The 9622-nt window shown below is 48.5% G+C and overlaps 1 long non-coding RNA gene across 1 annotated transcript; it reads right to left on the bottom strand.

Annotated features, from left to right (window-relative positions):
* Positions 1 to 1197: 1197 nt before the first annotated feature.
* LOC116715882 (uncharacterized) lies at positions 1198 to 2994 on the bottom strand. The gene is made up of 3 exons (XR_004338283.1): positions 2712 to 2994; positions 1442 to 1503; positions 1198 to 1358 (listed from the first exon to the last, which is right to left on the bottom strand). It is a non-coding gene; the product is annotated as an uncharacterized LOC116715882 (long non-coding RNA).
* Positions 2995 to 9622: the final 6628 nt, after the last annotated feature.

Consider the following 9622-nt stretch of genomic DNA (forward strand, 5'->3'; position numbering starts at 1 on the left):
TGGTTGTGGTTGGTGAAGCTGTTGTGGTTGCAGCAGCTGTGGTTGTGGTTGGAGCTGCTTTGGTTGTGGTTGGTGCACCTGTTGTGGTTGAAGGAATTGTTGTTGTGGTTGGAGCAGCTGTGGTTGTGGTTGGTGCAGCTGTTGTGGTTGAAGAAATTGTTGTTGTGGTTGGAGCAGCTGTCATTGTGGTTGGAGCTTCTGTGGTTGTGGTTGGTGCAGCTGTTGTGGTTGAAGGAATTGTTGTTGTGGTTGGAGCAGCTGTGGTTGTGGTTGGTGTAGCTGTTGTGGTTGAAGAAATTGTTGTGGTTGGAGCAGCTGTGGATGTGCTTGGAGAAGCTGTGGTTGTGGTTGGAGTTGCTGTCGTTGTCGTCGGAGCTACTGTTGTTGTGGATGGAGCAACTGTTGTTGTGGTCGGAGCTGCTGTGGTTGTGGTTGGAGCTGCCGTGGTTGTGGTTGGAGAAGCTGTGGTTGTGATTGGTGAAGCTGTTGTGGTTGCAGCAGCTGTGGTTGTGGTTTGAGCTGCTGTTGTTGTGGTTGGAGCAACTGTTGTTGTGGTCTGAGCTGCTGTGGTTGTGGTTGGTGCAGCTGTTGTGGTTGAAGGAATTGTTGTTGTGGTTGGAGCAGCTGTGGTTGTGGTTGGTGCAGCTGTTGTGGTTGCAGCAGCTGTGGTTGTGGTTGCAGCTACTGTAGTTGTGGTTGCTGCCTCTGTTGTTGTGGTTGGAGCAGCTGTGGTTGTGGTTGGAGTTGCTGTTGTTTTCGTCGGAGCTACTGTTGTAGTTGGAGCAACTGTTGTCGTGGTCGGAGCAGCTGTGGATGTGGTTGGAGTAGCTGTGGTTGTGGTTGGAGCTGCTGTTGTCGTGGTTGGAGCAACTGTTGTTGTGGTCAGAGCTGCTGTGGTTGTGGTTGGAGAAACTGTTGTGGTTGCAGCAGCTGTGGTTGTGGTTGGAGCTGCTGTTGTTGTGGTTGGTGTCTCTGTTGTGGTTGGAGCAACTGTTGTTGTGGTTGGAGTAGCTGTGGTTGTGGTTGGTGCCTCTGTTGTGGTCGGAGAAATTGTGGTTGTTGTTGGTGCAGCTGTTGTTGTTGTTAAAGCAACTGTGGTTGTAGTTTGATACGAGCATTAGGAAAGCAGTATTGCATCACTCAAAATTTCAATAGTTTTGGTAATGTACAGAATTAAATTTTTTTATGGATGTTTTTTACTTTGCTTACCATAGTCTTCAACAGCAACCGATGACGCTTCCACCGAGAATTCAGTTATGTTTGGTGCCTCATTGATTAAAACATTTTTGATTGCTTGATTACTAGGAACATCTGTTGCTTGAAATTCGAGGTCCAGCGTGTTGATAACTGATCCTCTTCTGCAAATATAGAAAAACAAAAACTCATTTATACAAAAGTCTCATTTAGAAGGAGTAAATGTGTTTTTTTTATATTTCAGTACCTGAATGAGACAATAATCATTCCCAAGAATGACGAAAATGTTTGTTTGTAGAGGGGATGAAGCTGCAAAGAAATGATGTGAAATTAATTACTTGCTCTCTGTTTTACAATGTTATAACTCAGAATTTGAAGCTGTAAAAACATAAAAACAATGCATTATCATGACTCATCTGATTTCAATTGAAGTTTTGAAAATTCTTTGTATATTTTTATGACACTATTTTATTTTGGCAATGAAGCTGAAGTCCAAATGGCCACATACTTTAAACACATCCTACCGCAACTATTTATCCGGCCCTCAAGACTGTAGAGTACGGCCAAAAAAAGAGAATGAACCTTAAGAAAAGGGAGGTTTCTCATTGTAGATTCCAAACATAAAAAGGATTTTGCAAGTTAGCTATATGAAAAAAGTGTATATTGTTATGAAATTCTTTTTGGCTCAGTACAACAAATTTATTCTCAGTTATAAGAACATAATTTAGGGTCACCTTTTTAAATTGCTTGCTATAATAAGCCAAATTAGTAAATTCGATAACAGTTGATTTGGGGTGCAGTAAAGTCAGTAAAAATCTGGATAACCATTTTTCTATTTATAATAAAAGCTTGGTTTTAAAAAGACAAACACTTTTGTTGTTCCTAACTTTTTCCATTATGAGAAAATTATGATAGTAATACATTTGTCCTGATTTAAAAATCAATAGTCAATTTGGATGGGCCAAATTTCTGTCATTCTCAAACTGCTTTGGTGTGCGCAAACTCAGTCCAAGGACCACAAACGGCCCCCAGGCCACACTTTGGACACCCCTGCATTATAGGGCCATAATAATCAAATAAGTTTTTTGCATTGTATCAAATTACAATGTGAAAATATGTTAAATATTTAATTTTAAGACATACTCATGATATGCTGAGAAAGGTATAACTAAGTAATAGTTAGTTAATGGGTAGTTTTATCAATACATTTCGCCATTACCGGCCCTTTGAGAATATTTAAGATCTTGAAGTGGCCCAGCATTAGAATGAGCTTGACACTCATGCTTTAAAAGATCATTTCAATCCATTTATCAATTGTATATACTTGCTTATTCTTACTAAACTAGGGTACTGTTGCCGATCTGATTGTAAAGTAGGGACTTATTGCTCCAAGATGATAGTACCAGGAATCTAACACAATGAACTACTGCTATAAAAATAATATAGAATAAAATGTGTTATCTGATTAAAAAAAAAAAACTTACAAATGATGGCAAGGTTAAGAAAATAAAACTTACATGATTCCACAAAATTTGGGACCGTTGGCTGAAAGCAACTGAAGAATCAATTTCAAGATTGCTGGTAAAGATATCATCAGGAGACCTAAAGGTCATTCGGCGTACAACCTTTTTCATTTCAGTTGTGCTAACGGTAGTTGTTGCTGTTGTAGAAACTATTATAGATGCTGTGGTTGTGGTTGGAGCAGCTGATGTTGTGGTTGGAGCTGCCGTGGTTGTTGGAGCACCTGTAGTTGTCGTTGGGGCTTCAGTTGTTGTGGTTGGAGCGGCTGTTGTCGTTTGAACCACAGTAGTTGTGGTTGGTGCAGCTGTTGTTGTGGTTGGAGTAGCAGTTGTGGTTGGGGCTGCTGTTGTTGTCGTTGGAGCTACCGTAGTTGTTGTTGGAGAAGCAGTGGTTGTGGTTGTTACTGCTGTGGTTGGAGCAGCTGTGGTTGTTGTTGGAGCTACTGTGGTTGTGGTTGGAGCTGCTGTGGTTGTGGTTAGAGCCACTGTGGATGTGGTTGGAACCACTGTGGTTGTGGTTGGAGCTTCTGTGGTTCTGGTTGGAGTTGTTGTTGTAGTTGGAGCAGCTGTGGTTGTGGTTGGAGCCTCCGTGGTTGTCGTTGGAACAGCTGTAGCTGCAGTTGAAGCAGCTGTGGTTGTTGTTGGAACAGCTGTAGTTGTAGTTGGAGCAGCTGATGTTGTGGTTGGAGCAGGTGTTTTTGTTGTTGGAGCTGCCATAGTTGTGGTTGGAGCCTCTGTGGTTGTGGTAGGAGACACTGTGCTTGTGGTTGGAGCTTCTGTGGTTGTAGATGGAGCCGCTGTGGTTGTGGTTGGAGCCACTGATGTTGTGGCTGGAGCAGCTGTGGTTGTGGCTGGTGATGCAGTTGTTGTGGTTGAAGCAGCTGTTGTTGTGGTTGGAGCCTCTGTGGTTGTGGTAGGTGTACCTGTGGTTGTGGTTGGAGCAGCTGTTGTTGTGGTTGAAGCAGCTGTTGTTGTGGTTGGAGCCTCTGTGGTTGTGGTAGGGGACACTGTGGTTGTGGTTGGAGCTTCTGTGGTTGTAGATGGAGCCGCTGTGGTTGTGGTTGGAGCCACTGATGTTGTGGTTGGAGCAGCTGTGGTTGTGGTTGGTGATGCAGTTGTTGTGGTTGAAGCAGCTGTTGTTGTGGTTGGAGACTCTGTGGTTGTGGTAGGTGTACCTGTGGTTGTGGTTGGTGCTGCTGTCGTTGTGGTTGAAACAGCTGTGGTTGTGGTTGGAGCCGCTGTGGTTGTGGTTGGAGTCGCTGTGGTTGTGCTTGGAGCAGCTGTTGTTGTTGGAGCCGTTGTGGTTGTAGTTGGAGAAGCTGTGGTTGTAGTTGGACCCGCTGTGGTTGTGGTTGGAGCCGCTGTGGTTGTAGTTGGAGCCTCTGTGGTTATAGTTGGAGCAGCCGTTGTTGCAGTTGGAGCAGCTGTTGTTCTGATTGGAGCTGTTGTGGTTGTGGTTGGAGCTGCAGTGGTTGTAGTTGGAACAGCTGTAGTTGTAGTTGGAGCTGGTGTGGTTGTGGTTGGCACAGCTATAGTTGTGGTTGGAGCAGCTGTGGTTGTTGTTGGAGCTGCTGTGGTTGTAGATAGACTAACTGTGGTTGTGGTTGGAGCTGTTGTGGTTGTGGGTGGCACAGCTGTAGTTGTGGTTGGAGAAGGTGTGGTTGTGGTTGGAGCCGCTGTGGTTGTAGTCGACCCAGCTGTAGCTGTAGTTGCAGCAGCGGTGGTTGTGGTTGGAGCCACTGTGGTTGTGGTTGGAGCAGCTGTTGTTGTGGTTGGAGCTGCTGTTGTTGTAGTTGGAGCAGCTGTGGTTGTGGTTGGAGCTGTTGTGGTTGTGGTTGGAGCCTCTGTGGTTGTTGTTGGAGCAACTGTGGTTGTTGTTGGAGCAACTGTAGTTGTAGCCGGAGTAGCTGGAATTGTGGTTGGAGCCGCTGTGGTTGTAGTTGGAGCTGCTGTGGTTGTAGTTGGAGCTTCTGTGGTTGTAGTTGGAGCCACTGTAGTTGTAGTTGTAGCAGCTGTGGTTGTGGTAGGAGCCTCTGTAGTTGTAGTTGGAGTTGCCGTTGTTGTAGTTGGAGCAGCTGTGGTTGTGGTTGGAGCTGTTGTGGTTGTGGTTGGAGCTGCTGTGTTTGTGGTTGGCACAGCTGTGGTTGTGGTTGGAGCCGCTGTGGTTGTAGTTGATGCAGCTGTAGTTGTTGTTAGCACAGCTGTAGTTGTGGTTGGAACAGCTGTGGTTGTGGTTGGAGCTGTTGTGGTTGTGGTTGGAGCTGCTGTGGTTGTAGATGATGCAGCTGTGGTTGTGGTTGGCACAGCTGTAGTTGTGTTTCGAGCTGCTGTTTTGGTTGGAGCAGCTGTGGTTGTGGTTGGAGCTGTTGTGGTTGTAATTGATGCAGATGTGGTGGTGGTTGGAGCCGCTGTGGTTGTGCTTGGAACAGCTGTGGTTGTGGTTGGAGCCGCTGTGGTTGTGGTTGGAGCTGCTGTGGTTGAAGTTGGAGAAGCTGTGGTTGTAGTTGGAGCTTCTGTGGTTGTGGTTGTAGCCACTGTGGTTGTAGTTGGAGCAGTTGTGGTTGTAGATGGAGCCGCTGTGGTTGTGGTTGGGGCCGCTGTGGTTGCAGTTGGAGCTGTTGTGGTTGTGGTTGCAGCTTCTGTTTTTGTGGTTTGAGCCTCTGTGGTTGTGGTAGGAGCCGCTGTGGTTGTAGTTGGAGCTGTTGTGGTTGTGGTTGGAGCCGCTGTGGTTGTGGTTGGAGCAGCTGTGGTTGTGGTTTGAGCAGCTGTTGTTGTTGGAGCTGCTGTGGTTGAAGTTGGAGAAGCTGTGGTTGTAGTTGGAGCTTCTGTGGTTGTGGTTGTAGCCACTGTGGATGTAGTTGGAGCAGCTGTGGTTGCAGTTGGAGCTGTTGTGGTTGTGGTTGCAGCTTCTGTTTTTGTGGTTTGAGCCTCTGTGGTTGTGGTAGGAGCCGCTGTGGTTGTGGTTGGAGCTGTTGTGGTTGTGGTTGGAGCTGCTGTGGTTGTGGTTGGCACAGCTGTAGTTGTGGTTGGAACAGCTGTGGTTGTGGTTGGACCTGTTGTGGTTGTAGCTGCTGTGGTTGTAGATGATGCAACTGTGGTTGTGGTTGGCACAGCTGTAGTTGTGGTTCGAGCAGCTTTTGTGGTTGGAGCAGCTGTGGTTGTGGTTGGAGCTGTTGTGGTTGTGGTTGGAGCCTCTGTGGTTGTGGTTGGAGCAACTGTAGTTGTAGTTGGAGTAGCTGTAATGGTGGTTGGAGCAGCTGTGGTTGTGGTTGTATCTGATGTGGTTGTAGTTGATGCAGATGTGGTGGTGGTTGGAGCCACTGTGGTTATGCTTGGAACAGCTGTGGTTGTGGTTGGAGCCGCTGTGGTTGTGGTTGGAGCAGCTGTGGTTGTGGTTTGAGCAGCTGTTGTTGTTGTAGCTGCTGTGGTTGAAGTTGGAGAAGCTGTGGTTGTAGTTGGAGCTTCTGTGGTTGTGGTTGTAGCCACTGTGGTTGTAGTTGGAGCAGCTGTGGTTGTAGATGGAGCCGCTGTGGTTGTGATTGGGGCCGCTGTGGTTGCAGTTGGAGCTGTTATGGTTGTGTTTGCAGCTTCTGTTTTTGTGGTTTGAGCCTCTGTGGTTGTGGTAGGAGCCGCTGTGGTTGTAGTTGGAGCTGTTGTGGTTGTGGTTGGAGCTGTGGTGGTTGTGGTTGGAGCTGCTGTGGTTGTGGTTGGCACAGCTGTAGTTGTGGTTGGAACAGCTGTGGTTGTGGTTGGAGCTGTTGTGGTTGTGGTTGGAGCTGCTGTGGTTGTAGATGATGCAACTGTGGTTGTGGTTGGCATAGCTGTAGTTGTGGTTCGAGCAGCTGTGGTTGTGGTTGGAACTGTTGTGGTTGGAGCCTCTGTGGTTTTGGTTGGAGAAACTGTAGTTGTAGTTGGTGTAGCTGGAATTGTGGTTGGAGCAGCTGTAGTTGTGGTTGTATCTGATGTGGTTGTAGTTGATGTAGATGTGGTTGTGGTTGGAGCTGCTGTGGTTGTGGTTGGAGCTGGTGTGGTTGTGGTTGGCACAGATGTAGTTGTGGTTGGAGCAGCTGTGGTTGTGGTTGGAGCCGCTGTGGTTGTAGTTGATGCAGCTGTGGTTGTGGTTGGCGCAGCTGTAGTTGTGGTTGGAGCAGCTGTGGTTGTTGTTGGAGCCGCTGTGGTTGTAGATGGACTAACTGTGGTTGTGGTTGGAGCTGTTGTGGTTGTGGTTTGAGCCGCTGTCGTTGTAGTTGGAGCACCTGTAATTGTTGTTGGAGCGGCGGTGGTTGTGGTCGGAGCCATTGTGGTTGTGGTTGTAGCCGCTGTTGTTGTGGTTTTAGCTGCTGTTGTGGTTGGAGCAACTGTGATCGTGGTTGGAGCAGCTGTTGTTGTTGTTGGAGCAGCTGTAGTAGTGGTTGGAGCAGCTGTAGTTGTGGTTGGAGAAGCTGTGGTTGTGGTTGGTGCTGCTGTGGTTGTGGTTGGAGCAGCTGTGGTTGTGGTTGGAGCCACTGTGGTTGTGGTTTGAGTTCCTGTTGTTGTGGTTGGTGCTGTTGTGGTTGTGGTTGGAGCAGTTGTGGTTGTGGTTGGAGCCACTGTGGTTGTGGTTGGAGTAGCTGTGGTTGTGGTTGGAGCTGCTGTTGTTGGAGCCGCTGTGGTTGTAGTTGGAGAAGCTGTGGTTGTAGTTGGAGCAGCTGCGGTTGAAGCTGGAGCCTCTGTGGTTGTAGTTGGAGCAGCCGTTGTTGTAGTTGGAGCAGCTGTGGTTGTGGTTGGAGCTGTTGTTGTTGTGGTTGTAGATGCTGTGGTTGTGGTTGGCACAGCTGTAGTTGTGGTTGGAGCATCTGTGGTTGTGGGTGGAGCCGCTGTGGTTGTAGTTGATGCAGCTGTGGTTGTGGTTGGCACAGCTGTAGTTGTGGTTGGAGCAGCTGTGGTTGTAGATGGACTAACTGTGGTTGTGGTTGGATCTGTTGTGGTTGTGGTTTGAGCCACTACTGTTGTCGATGGAGAAGCTGTGGTTGTGATTGGAGCCGCTGTCGTTGTAGTTGGAGCAATTGTTGTTGTGGGTGGAGCCGCTGTGGTTGTGGTTGGACCCTCTGTGGTTGTAGTTGAAACAGCCATTGTTGTAGTTGGAGCAGCTGTGGTTGTAGTTGGAGCTTCTGTGGTTGTAGTTGGAGTAGCTGTGGTTGTGGTTGGACCTGTTGGTGTTGTGGTTGGAGCTGCTGTGGTTGTAGATGATGCAGCTGTGGTTGTGGTTGGCACAGCTGTAGTTGTGGTTCGAGCAGCTGTTGTGGTTGGAGCAGCTGTGGTTGTGGTTGGAGCTGTTGTGGTTGTGGTTGGAGCCTCTGTGGTTGTGGTTGGAGCAGCTGTAGTTGTGGTTGGAGAAGCTGTGGTTGTGGTTGTTGCTGCTGTGGTTGTGGTTGGAGCAGCTGTGGTTGTGGTTGGAGCCACTCTGGTTGTGGTTTGAGTTCCTGTTGTTGTGGTTGGTGCTGCTGTGGTTGTGGTTGGAGCAGTTGTGGTTGTGGTTTGAGCCACTGTGGTTGTGGTTGGAGTAGCTGTGGTTGTGGTTGAATCTGCTGTTGTTGGAGCCGCTGTGGTTGTAGTTGGAGAAGCTTTGGTTGTAGTTGGAGCAGCTGCGGTTGAAGCTGGAGCCTCTGTGGTTGTAGTTGGAGCAGCCGTTGTTGTAGTTGGAGCAGCTGTGGTTGTGGTTGGAGCTGTTGTTGTTGTGGTTGTAGATGCTGTGGTTGTGGTTGGCACAGCTGTAGTTGTGGTTTTAGCATCTGTGGTTGTGGGTGGAGCCGCTGTGGTTGTAGTTGATGCAGCTGTGGTTGTGGTTGGCACAGCTGTAGTTGTGGTTGGAGCAGCTGTGGTTGTAGATGGACTAACTGTGGTTGTGGTTGGATCTGTTGTGGTTGTGGTTTGAGCCACTACTGTTGTCGATGGAGAAGCTGTGGTTGTGATTGGAGCCGCTGTCGTTGTAGTTGGAGCAATTGTTGTTGTGGGTGGAGCCGCTGTGGTTGTGGTTGGACCCTCTGTGGTTGTAGTTGAAACAGCCAGTGTTGTAGTTGGAGCAGCTGTGGTTGTAGTTGGAGCTTCTGTGGTTGTAGTTGGAGTAGCTGTGGTTGTGGTTGGAGCTGTTGGTGTTGTGGTTGGAGCTGCTGTGGTTGTAGATGATGCAGCTGTGGTTGTGGTTGGCACAGCTGTAGTTGTGGTTCGAGCAGCTGTTGTGGTTGGAGCAGCTGTGGTTGTGGTTGGAGCTGTTGTGGTTGTGGTTGGAGCCTCTGTGGTTGTGGTTGGAGCAACTGTAGTTGTAGTTGGAGTAGCTGTAATGGTGGTTGGAGCAGCTGTGGTTGTGGTTGGAGCCTCTGTGGTTGTGGTAGGAACCGCTGTGGTTGTGGTTGGAGCAACTGTAGTTGTAGTTGGAGTAGCTTTAATGGTGGTTGGAGCAGCTGTGGTTGTGGTTGGAGCCTCTGTGGTTGTGGTAGGAGCCGCTGTGGTTGTAGTTGGAGCTGTTGTGGTTGTGGTTGGAGCTGTTGTGTTTGTGGTTGCAGCTGCTGTGGTTGTGGTTGGCACAGCTGTAGTTGTGGTTGGTGCAGCTGTGGTTGTGGTTGGAGCTGTTGTGGTTGTGGTTTTAGCTCCTGTTGTGGTTGGAGCAACTGTGATTGTGGTTATAGCAGCTGTGGTTGTGGTTGGAGCAGCTGTAGTTGTGGTTGGTGCTGCTGTGGTTGTGGTTGGAGAAGCTGTGGTTGTGGTTGGTGCTGCTGTGGTTGTGGTTGGAGCCGCTGTGGTTGTGGTTGGAGCCGCTGTTGTCGTGGTTGGAGCAGCTGTGGTTATGGTTGGAGCTGTTGTGGTTGTGGTTGGAGCTGTTGTGGTTGTGGTTGGAGCTGCTGTGGTTGTGGTTGGCACAGATGTAGTTG

This window comes from Xiphophorus hellerii, chromosome 24 (assembly GCF_003331165.1).
Source record: "Xiphophorus hellerii strain 12219 chromosome 24, Xiphophorus_hellerii-4.1, whole genome shotgun sequence".
NCBI classification, from domain to species: Eukaryota; Metazoa; Chordata; class Actinopteri; order Cyprinodontiformes; family Poeciliidae; genus Xiphophorus; species Xiphophorus hellerii.